This window comes from Dipodomys merriami, unplaced genomic scaffold (assembly GCF_024711535.1).
Source record: "Dipodomys merriami isolate MVZ:Mamm:240054 unplaced genomic scaffold, mDipMer1.0.p SCAF_97, whole genome shotgun sequence".
Classification (NCBI taxonomy): Eukaryota; Metazoa; Chordata; class Mammalia; order Rodentia; family Heteromyidae; genus Dipodomys; species Dipodomys merriami.
The window spans coordinates 84,031-100,464 of NW_027206590.1; the positions used below are offsets into that span (position 1 = coordinate 84,031).

General features: G+C 48.2%; 1 protein-coding gene and 1 long non-coding RNA gene across 3 annotated transcripts in view; one reads left to right on the forward strand and one right to left on the reverse strand.

The window, feature by feature from the left end:
* The window catches only part of LOC138821964 (carbohydrate sulfotransferase 11-like), a 100,860-nt gene that overhangs the window by 36,412 nt on the left and 48,014 nt on the right, over nt 1-16,434 (forward strand). The gene's annotated exons all lie outside the window — the stretch shown is intronic.
* Nucleotides 4,047-8,083, reverse strand: LOC138821972 (uncharacterized). 2 transcript variants are annotated; one of them, XR_011370279.1, is made up of 3 exons: nt 7,939-8,083; nt 6,144-6,205; nt 4,047-4,203 (listed from the first exon to the last, which is right to left on the reverse strand). It is a non-coding gene; the product is annotated as an uncharacterized lncRNA (long non-coding RNA). The 2 variants fall into 2 exon arrangements; XR_011370280.1 differs by lacking the exon at nt 4,047-4,203 and adding an exon at nt 4,359-4,441.

Below are 16,434 nucleotides of genomic sequence, written 5' to 3' on the forward strand. Positions count from 1 at the left end.
CTTGGGTGGCTCCCTCCTTCCCTCTGGTTACCTTACCTAACTTCATGTGTCCTGTCCATGACTCTAGTTATTTCTGGTGAGGACCTAGAGGCCCAAGGTGATGATGGGGCTCACACATGACTATACAGCAGGCAGTAGCAGACCAGGATTTGAACCTGGGCCATCTGCTCTGGGCCTGGAATTCCAGATGGGTGGGAACCTCAAGAGGGGCTGTGTTTGTGTTTCTATACCCTTGGCAGGGGGCCAAGATGGACAGCCAGACACCCCCACCCCTCCCTGCCCTGCCCTGCCCCCATGGACTGGAACAAATCCTAGATACTGGATTAGTCTCCAGGTATAGAATATGATGGATCCACATAAAGCCAGTTAGAGACAGACAGACAGAGAGAGAGACAGAGAGAGAGAGTCCCTGGTTCTGGGCTCCCTGTATGTCCTTCTGCTGTTTTTCGTGTGGTAAGGTAAGGTTGCTAGGCTCTCAGACACTCAGGCCACAAATTGAAGTTGAGTACTGCTACAGTTTGGCTATCCAGTGTCTCCAGAGACTCATGAGTTGGTGCGGCTGTGTTCAGAGATGGGCCCTGGAGGAGTGATTGGATCACCAGGGCCCTAACTTCATTGGTGAATTTATAGCAGAACGGACTATCAGGAGAGGGGCCTCCATGGAGGAAGTTAGTCAATGAGGGACATGCCTTTGCTATGTCAGTCTTGTCCCTTGCCCCATTCTCTTCTCTCTGCTTCCTGGCTGCCGTGGGGTGAGCAGCTTTGCCTCAGCACTCACAGTCCTCCATGAGGCTCTGCTTCATCACAGCCTGGGAACAGAAGCCATGTAACTATACCCTGAAACCTTGGAAACTGTGAGCCAAAACAAATCTTCCCTTCTTTTTTTTTTTTTGGGTCCGGTCATGGGGCCTGAACTCTGGGCCTGGGCGCTGTCCCTCAGCTCTTTAGCTCAAGGCTACTGCTCTACCACTTGAGCCACAGCACCACTTCTGGCTTTTTTCTTTTTGCTTATGTGGTGCTGAGGAATCGAACCCAGGGCCTCAGGCATGCAAGGCAAGCGCTGTACCATTGAGCCACCTTCCCAGCCCCGAATCTTCCCTTCTTTAAGTAGCATCAAGCCTTCAAGCCTTCAAGCACACTCACTCAAAAAAAAAAATCTGAACATTGAGACATTATGAAGTAGAAAGGAAGTGGCAGAATAAGGATTAAGTAGAACAAGGATTACTCAAATACAATCACTGCAACCCTGTGGCAGTTTTTACATTGGCACGATGGATATTAAGTGACAGGGGAGAGGTTTCCTCACACCACCCAGAATGGCCTAGAGTTCAAAACTTACGGGATATTTCTGGAATTTTCCAGGTAGTCTTTTCAGACTGAGCTTGAAGAGAAAGTGCGGTGGGGGAAGGTGGGAGTGAGGAAAATGACTCTATGACCCAGGCCATCTCCTCGGTGACAGACAGCCACTCACATAGGAGAACACGAGGTGTTTCAGGAACTGTCTCTTCGGGTAGTGCAGTTTTCAGGAAGAGCGACATGGCGGGTGTCACCGTCTCCTCGTTCCAAGTGGGGTCACTGGCAGAGCACTTACTCCTGTCGGTCCTTTGGTGTTCAGCCTATGGGAAACCATGCCCGTGGAGGTCCGTAGCTTGGGAAATGGGCGATCGTTGTCTTACATGGCCAGGCTTTTGGAAGGCTTCACTTTGTGCCTTTCCAAGTGCTGGTGTGTTTGAATACACAGCTCCTCAGGGTGGGGGCTCCCTGAGCACACCCATCACGAAGAGCACAAATGTCTTTTTGAGGGTCCCCGGGCTCCGGCGGCTGAGGAGTGTGTCAGGAACACGCTCAATGAACAACTGTGTCTCTTTTGGCCCAGGCAGGAGTGTGACGTCCGTCCGAGGGAGCCTGAGCCCGAATAAAGCCCCGCTTTCTTTCCTTACAGCTCACAGAGGGGGATTCTGGAGGTAGCAGGGAAACAGAGTGAGCAGTGTTCAGGAGCTCGGCCCACCTTCCTGAGTAGTTTTCCACCATAACAAACCTTGGAGCCTGCTGGCCACAAGCCGCTTTTACAAGCATGCTGTGGGGAAGGGGCTGAAGGGGTCCCCCGTGGGACACCCCCTCCCTACCCCCAGCAGATCTCTTCCCTGGGAAGTGAGGAGAACTTGTGAGTTCGCATGCCACGTTCTCCTGGAACAAAGGACCACAAGCCTGGGGACCTAAACCACAGCCAGCTCTTTCCTCGGAGTTCTGAGGTTGGAAGTCCTTGAGTCCTTGGCAGTGGCTCCACCTGGCAGGGAAGCGGTTCCAGGCCTGTCTCCTTGTGGAGCAGACGTCCACATGATTGACAGAGAGGCCCCTGTGCAGACACCGCCATATTGGTCTGGGCACCTAAAAACCTCACTGTGGTTCGTGAACCTCCATGAAGACTCCGTATCCAAACGCAGTTACTTTCCGAGATCCCGGATTCCTGGACCAGCTCATGGATTTTAGAGGAACACATCCCAGTTCATGACAGCACCCACCTCACGTTTACCGGGAGATGGGGTTCAGTGTCAGTGTCTATCCGACACCTCAGACAGACTTGCCTGATAGGCAAATGCTCTCTACCTCTGAGCTACATCCCCAACCTTTCTTACTGCTTTGCACGTGTCCGTTAGAAATTTACTGTCACCTCTGTCCGGACTGGAGGCCGTGACCGCCAGGCCCCGTATCGTTTTGCTCTCTGTATCCCCACACCTCCTCAGACCCTTGCCTTACCATAGGTATTCAGAACATAGCTGCGGGAGCAGTCTTGATGACTGGCCTGGTTTTAGCCCCGGTGAAGTCTGCTGGGGACTGAGCCAGAACCAGGGGAGGCCCCAGGCCCTGAAGCTCAGCGGAGCCTTAAGCCTGCGCGTAGAGCTCCTGTGCCGATGTGGCCATGCCTTTCCTTGGGCCTGGCACCGGAATGCCTCTCTTGGAACATCTGGGTTAGGTGGCCAGCCACCGCCTCTCTTGAAGGTAGCCTGGTTCTTCAGCCCAGGGAGAAAACCTGGCTGTGGGAGTGGCTGCTATTCCCAGCGTGTTAGAGAAGCCAACTTTGTACAGAGGGTGTAAGAGCTCACTTCATACGAGGCCCTTGAAAGACAAGTTTGTGCCCAGAGCGGGAGAGAAAGACCTGGAGGAAATTTCCACCCTGTGTCAGATCCCCTTCTGGCCTTGGCAGCCCACAGGATGCCCGGTAAAGACAGAAAACATTCCTTCCCCTCCCCGCCCCTCCTCGACATCCCCTCTTCCCAGAAGACAACTCCAAGCCCTGCTCTGGAAAGAGGACATGGCTGTGACTTTCTTCTTTCCATCTTTTATAAACTGAGTCTAGCTCTGCCCGATTCCAAGAACACTTGAGACTGGACAGAGTCTTGGGGAGGTTTCTAGTCCCTTCCATTTGGGAGTTCAGTGGCTTTTGCCCTGTGGCATCTCTGCAGTTGGGAGTGGGAGGGGGTGGCTCAGCATTCAAGAGACGAGACCCTAGGTGGCCACATCTATATGCCCATCCACATGCCCAATAGCCCTGAGTCTGGACCTCTCCTCCACGCCTCTGAGGGCAGCACAATGGAGTTGGGTATATCTGAACACCCATTCCGTGCCGACCAAATCCAAGCTGCCTCTCAGCCGACACCTGGTTTTTGTCATTGTCCTTGGGCTTGGATGAGTAGGTGGAGACCGTAGCTCACAGGTTCGGGTGGGTGGAGGAGGCATTTGGTGGCCGTGTCCGCTGTTCCAATCTGCTCTCCTGTCTCTGTGTCCTCCCGGGCCTTGACAGGATGGCTGGGGCTTCCCTGCACATGCGTGATGCTGAGCACAATGTAGCGGCCCCCAGTGAAGTGTGCTTTTCCTGGCAGATAGGCAGTTTGGACAGTCTTCTGGAAGTTGGAGGTTACGAGTGTTTGTACTTCCTTGCGTTTTTCAGAAGTCACCTGTTCTTTCTATTTGTGTCAAGATTAGAGCATGGGATCTTGGCAAAAGGAGGATGTTACTCTGAGTTAAACATCCTGAGCCTCGGTTCCCATTTTGAGATGACTCAGTGCATTCCAGATGGATGGGGTGATGGAGAGCAGAAAGACATTGGAATAGAAATATAAACTCAGCTGGCCACAGAACTAACTGAAGTCCAAGGGTCTGCATTGCTGACATTGCCTGGCGTATGTGTGTCTCACCCTCCACCTGGAAGTCAAGAAACAGACTGAAAGCCCAAGTTCTGGGGGTCAAATTCTGTACCGTCTTTCACTAGCTGTGTGATATTGAATAGGCCACTTGACATCTCTGAGCCTCAGATGGCTTGTTTTAAAAATCAGAAATAGGCCAAGCATAGAGGTGAACTTGTATAATTCCAGTTATTCAGGAGGTGGAGATAGGAGTATCACAGTCCAAGACTGACCTCGGCAAAAATTGGAGACTCTATCTGAAAAACAAATGAAAGCAAAAAAGGGACTGGGGACAGTAGAACTCCTGGAATTCAGCCCCTAGTACTGCCTACCTTCAAATGGAAATAATTACCACCTTTCCAACCTCATTAGGCTCAGGTAGCTCAGTGAAAGTGCTTTGTAAATCACCAAACTCTAGAGTCTTGTAGTTCCCTGTCCCTATTATTTGTGGTTAATAATTAATGAATCTTTTGAGGGGGGAAATATTTTTCCATGACTGAGGTTTGAACTCAGAGCCGCCTCCTCAACTCATTTGCTCAGCTATGTTGTGTTCTTTTTTTATGGATAAGATCTTGCTTTATGCGCAAGCTAACCTGGGCAGTAATCCTCCTATTTTGTTCCCTACATCACTGGAATGCCAGACATGTGTCACTTTAGCCAGGAGGACAGGCAAATGCTACTATGCCCAGCCCATGGATAAAGGTGGAGTCTCACATTCTTTTTGTTTTTTCCCAGCTGACCTTGAATTTCAGTTCCTTGGTGTCTGCCTCTCAAGTATCTGTGATGATAGGCTTGAATCACTGTGCTCAGAAAACCCTTTAAATTTCATTCAAGTGATAGTCAATTCCTAGTCGTGATTCAAATTAGATATTTTTCAGATGATATGGTTTCTAAGTCATCTCTCAACTCTTGGCAGCCAACTATTGATCACGCTTGCTTTCTGGGGTGAAAAATGTAGATTTCTTTCATCCTTTCTACCTGATATGCAAGTGACTCCGTGCTTGCCAAGGTGCCAGATGGGAAAGTTGAGAAACTCTTGGAAGAAGAAAGAAAAAGCTCTTTGGAAAAAGTGCTGGTACGGAGTATTTACTTAATTTCTGAGGAGCAGGGGCTGTTGCTTTTTAGGCATAAGGCAAGGAGAGTTTTTATTGCTACTTGGGGTTTTAATTGGTTTACTAATACTTTTCTAGCTTCTTATTTTAATGTTTATGGGTCTCCAAATGCTGAGATTTACTGACACCCAAGAAGGGGTTGATAAATGATATAATTGAAACAGAAAAACCCAGAGGCATTGTGGGAATTAGAAATCATGTTATGTCCCCCCCCCACCCCTGCTCAGGAGCCATTCATTTATTTAATGTGATTTGAGTTGCATAACTGCTCTTCTCCATGTCCAAAGAGAGAACACGAACGTGAACTGTTTCCTCAGCAAGCACTGGGTCTCAGGGGATGGGCAAAGGCTCTGGAGAGCTCCAGGTAGGTCAGACCTGGGTTTGGGGCAATATGACAGGCTTTCTTCTAGAGGCCTGGGGGAGCCTGTTGGATGGGCCCTGCCCCGCTCTCCCTCCCACCCGTGGGAGCCATCCATCATCTCCCTGTGTGGAAGGGGAAGATGTTCTCACGTTATTCAAAGGCAAAGAGGTTCCCACTGGGAGCACTCAGCCTTTGCCCATCCCCTGGCCAGTACCCCTATATTTCCTCAGACTTAGGGTGCTCTGTTGAATCTGTGGTTTAGCGAAGGGTACTGCCACTGGCCTTAGTATCTGCAGAAGAGGGGATCCAGGACCCATAAAATACGCCTAAGTCTGAGAGTTTATTCAAGGTCCTGCATTTAAAATTCCAGGGTCAGGCATGGTGACCCTGGTCCAGAGGCTGAGGCTGGAAGATCACAAGTTCAAGGCCAGCCTGGGCATACTGAGACTCTGACTCAAGGAAATAGATAAATCGCATAGTACTCACATGCAACGCATGTGTCTTCTCCTGTAGACTTTTGAGTCATAAATATCACATCCATGGGTGTGCTATATTATGTAGAGAAATAAGTTAGGAAAACAGCCTGTACATGTTCAGTAAAATGTAATTTTCCCCTCAAACGTCCTCAACCCCCAGTTTGCTGGGTCCACAGCTATGGAACTCACAAATATGAGAGTTCCCTGTATTCTTCCTCCCTGCTCCCACCATATAGAAATTTCTTGCCAGTTTCAAACTCTGTGTCTAGAATCAAGGAGACACTTATTGCATAAGACATTTTTTGTTCCAAATACACACACACACACACACACACACACACACACACACACACACACACACACACACACAAATATGGAAGTTGGGTGCAGGTGGCTCACACTTGTGATCTAGCTACTTAGGAGGCTGAGATATGTGGATCTTAGTTCAAAGCCAGCCAGGGTAGGAAAGTTCATGAGATTCTTATCTCCAGCTAACCACCAAAAAGCTAGAAGTGGATCTGTGGCTCAAGAGGCAGAGCATTAGCCTTGAGGAGGAAAACAAAGCTCAGGGACAGTGCTCGGGACCTGAGTTCAAACCCCAGATGGGCACAAAACAAAAACAAAAACACGGTGTCAAATAAACTAGAGCCCACCAGCAAATCTATCACCCAGTGATGGATGGATTTGTGAATATTCTTCTAGGCTTTTTTTTCGTACTTTTAACAACTTGGACATGCACAGCCTGTATTATGTGTTTCCTTGCTATAGTCCTGTGTCAGTGTTAAGCAGTTTTCTTCATGGTGTTTGAAATCCTGGCTTGGACAGTTCAAGGGGGCTGTGCAGGCCGACCTGATGCAAAGTACCACTGGGAATGGGTTCCCCGAGTGCATCCTGCCGCTGCCGGTAGTGACGCTGGTGGCAGCTGGGCATTTTTCTAGGTTGCTTCAATGTCATCTCAAAGTCACTAAGTAGGTGGAGACCCTTTCCTCTTTCTTTGAGAAACCATTTAAAAATTTTTTTGAGTAGGATTTGAACTCAGGATCTTATGCTTGCCAAATGGGTATTCTTCTACTTGATCCATGCCCCCCCCAGCCCTTTTGCTTTAGTTATTTTTCAAATAGAATCTCACATTTATGCCCTGGCCAGCTTCCACTGTGGTCCTCCCATTGATGCTTCTCCTGTAGCTGGGATGACATGAGTGAACCCCAATGCCCAGCATTTATTGTTTGAGATGAGGGTCTCCTGAACTTTTTGCCTGGGTGGTTGTTGAACCGTGATCCTTTGAACTCCACCTCCTGAGTAGCCAGGATTACAAGTGTGAGCCATCACCCCTAGCTCAGAAACCACTCTTAACAGGTTTCTATAGATGGCTTTGTTTTCCTGCTCTCTTCTTTCCATCCATATACTCATCTATCCATATATTCCCCACCACTGGGGCCATTCATTTATTTTTCCTTCCTTCCTCCCTCCCCCCCTGCCCCCTCCCTCCCTCCCTCCCTCCCTTCCTTCCTTCCTTCCTTCCTTCCTTCCTTCCTTCCTTCCTTCCTTCCTTCCTTCCTTCCTTCCTTCCTTCCCCCATGGCTCCATCCATCCCCCATGGCTCCATCTACCCCTCCTGTGTCCATTCATCCATACATCTATTTATCCCATGCATCTATTTATACTTCATTCCTTCCCTCTATCCATCCATCCATCCTCCACATCTCCATCCATCCCCCATGGGTCCACTCATCCATACTCCATGCATTCATTTATTCTTCCATTCACTAGTCCATCCATCATTGATCATCTTTCTATCCACTTACCCACCATCCATCTATCCATTATGTGTACTGAGCTACTGGACTTTGCCAGGCATTAGGTTTGGTGTTAAAGATGCAGCAACATATGCTGTAGACCCCTGACCACTGGGCTTGCCACTCTCCACCCAGAACTGCTCTCTGCCCTGGACGTGAGTTGGTAGCTCCATCTCCATCTTCACTATGAAGTCAATACCCTCCAGCTGCTGGCAGCCCACTCTTCCCTCATTGTGGAGTCATCCCAGGCTAGGAACTCAGGACCACCTGCCCACCTGTTGGCTGCACCACTAGCCTGATGCTCACCAAGAACCCACGGGATGAACTGACTATTCGGGCTGAGAGTGAGACACCGCCATATGTTTCAAAAGCTATTGTTGTTTTTCTAGTAATTCTATTAATTTCTATTCATTCTATTTTCTATTCTATTGTTTTTCTATTAATTTAATTCTATTAATTTTTCTATTAATCTATTACTTGTTTTTTTTCTATTAATGCAGCTCCTCTTTCAAAGACAAATGAGAATGGCGACACATTTTTTAAAACCATTATTCGAGCTTTTCTTGTTCTACGTGTGGTCTTCTTGGGGCTGTGTGTGAGCAGCAAGGCTGCTCTGTTTAGATCTAAGCAGCGTTTTCCCTCCTTTGTCATTTGTTCTAAAGAAACACAGCTTTGTATTAAAAAAAAAAACAAACTAAAATTTATTTTTGCCAGTAAAATGTGAGGCTCAGCACGAGCAAGCGACAGCCCTGGCAGGAGGAAGTACCTGGCCAGCTTCGGGCTGTTTTCCTGTCCCGATCTCCTGTTCTCAGCACAGGCCTGATGCATGTGTTCCTTTTTTATGGTGTACCCTGACTTCCTATGGCTGCCATAGATTTATAAGGAAATCATTCTCCGACCAGACCAGAGTGACATCCTAAAGTTTCACAGGAGCCATTTATGAAATTGCAAGAACTTTTCATGAAAATGTTTCCATGTCAACAATGTAGGCCCCTTTATGACATTTATGGAACTATGTGTGCTGGGTTTTTTTTTCAAGGCACCAAAACATATTTAATCCCTCACCCCTGAGGCAGACCTTGTAGGTTAATTAGAATAACAAGCATGGTGGTGAACCCCTATGCTACTCATGCAGAGAGAGACAGCAATCCTTGCTCTGGGTGAGTGCCTTCAAACCTTCTGCTCAGTGTACAGCAGTCCAGATCTCATGTCCAGGAGCCTCGTCCTTACCTGCCTCCCTGCCTTTGTGTCTCTGGAGAATCTTGTCTCTCTTGGGAGAGGAGCAAGTAGATGTCAACAAACTAGAGATCTGGGGTTCAAAGCCCTGAATCTGGGGTCTGGTCCCACCTCATTTATTACAAGCTGTGTGTCCAGGGTGAGGTTACTAGCCTACACTGGGCTCATTTCCATATCTGTAAAAGGCAGACATGATAGCCATTATCCCAGGGATTTTGAGGAAAATAGAAGTTTAGCAATTGTAATAGGAAGATAACAAGAAGAAGATAGCATTGCTTTTAAAGCATTTCAAAATGTCTCATAGTCAGGGCAGTCTTGCCATGGACGGTAACATCTTTATGAAGGCAGTTGGATGTAGAAGTGACAAGGGCACGTTCTGGGGTCACACTTCCTAGGGGTGAAGTGCAGCAATATTTGTGTGGCTGTAGGCTTCTATTCCCTTACCCTACCTGGAATTTCCCCTGGATACAAAGCAAAGGCTCTGTGTTTGGTGGGCATGCTCTCTCCTTCCCTCCTTCCCTCCCTTCCTCTCCCTCCCTTCCTCCCTCTCTCCTTCTCTCTTTACCCTCAGACCACATGAATAGAGTGGAGACTTGGATATTTCCCTTACATGATTACTGATGGCAGGTTCTGTTTAGGTAAGGATTCATACTCTTGATTCTGAAACAAATAGAGATGTCCTCTGCTGAAACTGCCCCCCGACCCCCAGCCCCTATCTGTTCCTAACTGCTTCCCTCAAAATTTCTAAAACAGTTCAACCAGCTGGGCATGGTGGTACATGTTGGGAGGCTGAAGAAGGGAGATCAAGAATTCATTTGAGGCCAGCTTGATAGCAAGGCCCTGTTGGATGGGATAGGAGGGAGACAAGAAATTTAATAACGGAAGATATTTTTTTTGTCAGTCGTGGGGCTTGAACTCTGGGCCTGGGCACTGTCCCTCAGCTCTTCAGCTCAAGGCTAGCGCTCTACCACTTGAGCCACAGCGCCACTTCCACCTTTTGCTGTTTATGTGGTGCCTCATGCATGCGAGGCAAGCCTTCTCCCACTGAGCCACCTTCCCAGCCCGATAATGGAAATTTTTTTTTTTTCAAAATGCAATTCAGGTGATTAGAGGTCATCACAAATCACAAGCCGACTTTGTAGCCACTGTGTCTTAAATTCTGCCATGTTCAAGAAAGATTTTATTAAGATAAAGCTATTCAATTTCCTTCTGTTGTTCTTGGGATCTTGCAGGTTTTTTTTTGCCATTTGCATTCATCTGCGCAGTGAGTTGAGAGGTGTCTTTATGGAAGGATAGAATGGGATGATGTAATTGGGGTGGTCTCCACATTGCTATTCAAATTCCACATTCAGAGCTTCACCTGCCTGAAATACAGATTTTGCTCTGTGGCACAATGGGTGGCCAACAAATGTTCTTGATAACAAAAGGATGGAAAACAGCTGGGTGCCAAGATTGCTCATGTCTATAATCCCAGCTACTCAGAAGGCTGAGAGAGCAGAATTAGGGCTCAACGCCAGCCCAGGCAGAAAAATCAATTAAGAAGAAGAAAAAAGCCAGAACTAGAGGTGGGATTCAAGTGGTAGAACACCAATCATGAGTGAAAATGCCATGTGAGAGTGTGAGGCACTGAGTTCAAACTTCAGTACCCAACACCTGACAAATAAAACAGATAGGATCGATATGTCCAGCCCAGGTTACAATACTGACTCAGAAAACCTGGCTCCATGGGGTCTTCTGGAGGCCAAGTAGCCAGGAGAATACTTGGGTCTGTCTGAAACCCAACCCTCCTTTGCTTCCTGTGCTGACTGGGCCCTGAGAGCCACTTTAATCAGCAAGGATATGAGGTCAGTATTTCTTAGCATCTCTCGTCCAATCAAGGGAGAAGAAGAGTTGAAGTCATGCCAGCGTGTGCCTGGTGTAGAGTAAGACTCCAGGATTCGATGGCACTCAATCTATCTTCCTAACAACTAGAGAGTGAGCGGAGTCACCATCCATGCTTTGCCTGCAGGCAGCATTTTGTCTATTATCTCCAGGGCTACAGAGTGTAAAGCCAGTTCCTGAGATACTAGACACAGTGCAGAAGACATCACATAGCACTCTCAGCTGAGCGGGGAAATGGCCTATAGGTAGCTGACCATATAATGGGAACCACAGGCCAGCCCCTGGCTTTGTGTTCATCTTCCCTGAGCCTTTGTGGGCTCTCCTGCTTGCTTGCTTTATGAACAAGCCCTTGGTTCTGCCACTCATTGTCGGTCCCCTGCTTCGATAGTACTGCTTCTTACTAAGCTGATGATGGCAGTTCCCATAGATTTACAGTCACGGCAGGAGAGGAAGAAGGCCCAAACTCATGCTTTGAAGGGAAATCGATTCTGGACCTTGGCTGCCCATGGTGAACTTTCCTCCCCCTTAGGAGTCAGTGGTTGTTTTCCTGTGAGAATATAGCTGCCTGGACAATGCTGTATCCAGAAATCCAGGCATCCCGGGCCCTGGCGTCGGCCTCACCCCCGTCTATGGAGGCAGAGGACACAGCCCAGGAGCTTGTCCCCGGTTCCTGTTCCTGCTCTCCTTCGCCACACACGCTCATCTAGCACGCACAGGCTCGCACAATCACCCCGCTGTGTCCCCTGCCAGCCAGCTGGGTGAGTGTCCCAGGCCAGCCCTGACGCTTTTCCTCCTCCCTCCCTCCCCTTCCCTCCCCTGCCCAAACGTCTCCTGAATGTTCCATTCTAAGCAGGCACAATCAAGAGCCTGTTCCTGAGCTGGGAAAAGGAGCAGCGTGCCGGCTTTTAAACTGCCTGGGTAATTTAAGGTATTTATCACTATTTTGGAGAGCTCTGCTTATTTTGAAGCCACCTCCTTCCCACTCCAGCTTTCAGAAATGGTACAAGGGATGGAGTTTGGGGTTTTGTCTTGTTATTTTTGTTTAAGTCTCTGTAAAGGATGCCTTTTGCTGTTTCTGCTGCCTAGGGCTATAGTCTAAATGAAGGCCTATCAGACCTGGAGCAGTAGCTGGGTTTGTCCATTCTTCATTCACAATATCCAATACATGAATGGATACCAGCCTCGTCGTGTGTAGACAGCTCCCCTGCTGGGGCCCCCGTGCAAGGGTGCTTACATTCCCAGCAGCAAATTGCCTGTCAGCAAATCAAGGCTGTGGGTCTAGGCTGACTCCAGGTCAAGTCCCCCCCAACTCCCTCCACTCCCCGCGCCCACCAGCCAGGTAGGAGCTTAGACAAGGCTCTCAGCCCCTTCAAAACTTTGTTCTCTATCTGCAAAGTGGGTTTGATGAGAACTTTCTAGACTGCCAGGATTCCAATGCTGGCTTAGCTGTCCACTCATGCTGCAGCTGAGCTCTTTTGTTCACTCACTTCATTTACCTGAGGGTTGAGCGTTCAATAGCCAGGGAATACACAAATGGTGCCAGTGTCTGGCACTTGTCAGTGGATGAGTGATCAAATGAATGAATGGGTTCATGAGTGCATGAATAAGCAAATGAATAAACCAATGAGTGAATGAGTGAAGGAGGAGCTGAGTGAATGAGTGTGTGAATGAATGACTGAGTACATGGGTGAGTGCAGGAATGAGTGAATGAGCACGTGAATGAATGACTGAGTATCTGAGTGAATGAGCATGTGAATGGCGGAGTACACACGTGAGTGAGTGTGAGTGAGAACTCTCAGTAGCAGCTGCTGTAGTTGCTCAGGGCTTACCCCATGCTAGATGCTATATTAGGACTTCCTTCACTCAGCAGCCAGAGTCCTGGTCCTGGGTTCTGTACTTGAGCCAGCCACTCCCATGCCTGTCTCCCCTGTGAGATGGACCCATACAGTGCCCTCCTCACTGAGCTGTGCTCAGGCTTCAGTGGTAAAGTAGAAAGCCCACCGCACATGCTCAGTGGGCTGCAAGCCCTCCTGTGGATTAGGCCTCATTCTAGAACTCTGGCTGAGAGGTTTGCCCCTGGTCTGAGGATCAGGGGCATGGGCACAGAAGTTCAAGAGCTTGTTCCAAGCCACAGGTGCTTCTGGGTATTTGCGGGGGAGGGTGCTCAGGGGGGTAGGTGAGATTCCAGAGCCCTAGGTGAGATTCTCACAGCCCTACAGGTACTCCATGGCAGTAACCTTTGGAGGGAGGCAGGATCAGCACCTTGTTCACTGACCAGCCCATGAGCCTGCCCCATGTTGGGTCATCCAGCTGTGGAGAGCATGAAATTGAACAGGATGTGCCAAGTGCCTAATTGGCTGAGAAATGGGAACCATTCTCTCTATGAGGACTTCACAATGGAGCCTGGTGTGGTTTCATGCCTATAATCCTGGTACTCAGGAAGCTGAGATCTGAGGATCCTGGTTGGAAGCCAGCCCAGGCAAGAAGGTCTGTGAGACCCTTATCTCTAATTAATGCCAAAAACCAAGATGTGGAAGACTGGTTCAAGTGGTAGAGCTCCAACCTTGAATGGAAAAAACTAAGGGACAACACTCAGGCCCTTAGTTCAAACCTCAGTACCAATACACACACACACACACACACACACACACACACACACACACACACACACACACAGAGAGAGAGAGAGAGATACAACTTTGCAATGATTTCAATGCTTCTGTAACAACAAACAGAGCCCAGGATCTTGGTGTGGGCAGTGGAGCTGGAATGTAAGCATGTTGGTCCAGGGGTCCTAATAAAGCCTAAGGAAAGGCAAAAAAAAAAAAAAAAAAAAAATTCAACCTGGTCTCAGCCAGCCAGAACCACAGTGATGTGGAACAAAAGAGTCTTTGAGCTGAGCAATGATGGGGGAGTGGGGAGAAGAAGGAGGAAGGGTGGGGAGAGGAGATCAGCTTGTCAAACAGCATTTTCCTGAGAATGCTGCCATCAAGGCGGTCTTTTGTCACTGCATTTATATTAAAAGAGGCCCAAGATATTTATGGCCCCTGTAGAGGCCCAGACCCTCAATAGCCACCCTGTTTGATCCCATTATGTGATATTTCCAGGAGGAATTAGGTATAAATCTTCTGAGGAGTCATTTGAGATGGGAGAAACCACTGGGAATGGGAGGGTATGGAGCAGAGGGAGGGAGGGAGGTTTCTGATCTTTGTCAGTTACAGAAGTTCAAATATGGCGTATGGGTGGCCATGGCTGGCTCCTCTCTTCCTTGGGTGCCATGTTGCCAAGACTGGCAGTCAGTAATCTGGAGATTTGTGGCAAAGACTAAGAGGACTCTAACTTAACCTTCTTTTCATTGTGCTCCTGGTCACATATGCCCAATACATTGGCCTTCATTCCTCCAGCATGCCAAACTGGTTCCACCACCGGACCTTGGTTTTTACTATTCCCTTCTAGAACATACTTCTTACAGGTCCTGTGTGGCTGGCTTCTTCCTTGGCCTACCAAAGCCTTTTCACGGCTTTGCTTTAGGATCTTCATAGACTTTTACAATCAAAAATGGCCTTGCTTATTTGTTTGCCTGGAGTCTTGCTCAGCCAGCACCTATGGGATGTATCTCTGGAGAAAATGGGGTCCCCATGTCTTATTGATTGCTGGAACCCCAGAGCTAGGAAAATAGCATGGTAATTACCTAGATGTGTTTATAGAGACAGTCACTAACTGTCATATATTTGCATTTGTCTAATCCTCTCTGTGAATCTATTTCACAGATGAGGAAAGCAACACATAGTTTGATAAATGAAAGAAGTCCAATTAGTAGACTACTCAGACATATTTGAGGTATTTTAGAATTGATTCAATACCTGTCCATCTTATTTAGTGCCACAATCAATTTGCATAACACAACACCCATTTTTTTTTATAATACTGCATACCAAGAAATAGGAGTTTTGTTTCTGTGTTCCTACGTCTAGGCAATGTAGAGCCTGTAGTTTGTATTTTCAGAGAGTTGTGATGAGCATTGAGCTGGGGCTGTATTCAGGCTCCACAGTATTTTATGATGATTTCTCAAAGCAGCCCCCAGGGAGTCTGGTGTTGTCCCACCTCCATCAGGTCAGCAGATAGGCCGGGGGAGGGGAAGTGAAGTGATTTCTCCCGAAAGTCTCCAGGTGAAGCCATGCCCCATGGGTTGTTCCTGGTTGCCTTATGGTTCTGCCAATGTTGTCACCCTCCTAATGCTGCCACTTAGACCTCCTGCTGAACACCTCACTCTTCAGGTCGTGATCTTAATTTTCTCCACACTGACACTAGGGAGTTGATGGGTACCCTGTCTGTCAGTTTCCCTCCTTAAGAATAGAACTTCCTCTGCAGTAATAAATATTTAATGCCAAACGCAATGGCCTCATTGAACAGACAGCAGAGGAGTTGGTTCTGGATTTGAATGCTGCTGCTGCTGGCAGCAGCCGGATGCTGTAACCATAGCAACCAATCATTGCTACAGTGCTCTGCTCAGCATGGTTAGGTAAATGCCTGACATGCTGGGTGTCTCCAGCTCTATGTCTAATGGGGATAAATTATGCTGTCTTCTCAGGGAGTGAGGACAGATGGGAATTCACTGTAAAGGTGAATGACCTTTGGCAGGAGAGAAGAGAGTGAGGGGAAGGAAAGAGGGATGAAGGTCCCTGGAGAGTGGGAGGGTACCATCCAAGGCAGATTGACACTTTCAGGCTCAAGCTCATGGCGGGGTGACTGGCACACAGACAAACCAATCCTAAGGCTTCAGCAAAGCTGAGAATGTGTTCCTTCTAGGCATCCCTGCACCCCCTGTAAAAATAAAGAGAGAAGTAGAGATTTTTTTCATATGTACAGAAGTCACCACTGTAGTCTTCAGCATCTGAAAGGCTGGGACTTACTCTGTGCTCTAAGCTCATGCTTAAGTTGAATCACATCTTGGAGGTGACTCTGTGTTTTTGTTTTTGTTTTTTTTTAATGAATTCAGCCAGTTTACTTAAGTTTTCTTTCTTTCTTTTTTGTTTTTTTTTTGGTGGGGGGGTCCGGTCGTGGGGCCTGAACTCTGGGCCTGGGCGCTGTCCCTCAGCTCTTTAGCTCAAGGCTAGCGCTATGAGCCACAGCGCCACTTCCGGCTTTTTTCATGTTGCTTATGTGGTGCTGAGGAATCGAACCCAGGGCCTTAGGCATGCAAGGCAAGCACTCTACCACTGAGCCACCTTCCCAGCCCAACTCTGTGTTTTGTTGGGCTGTCAGACCTCAAAAGGCCTCACCTAGCTGTGACTGTTGATCAGTTCTCCTGCAGCTGCTGGGAGCCACTTAGTGGAGTCGAAGTGAGTCGTTTATAACACGGGACATGAGTCTCTTTCTCAGGGGATT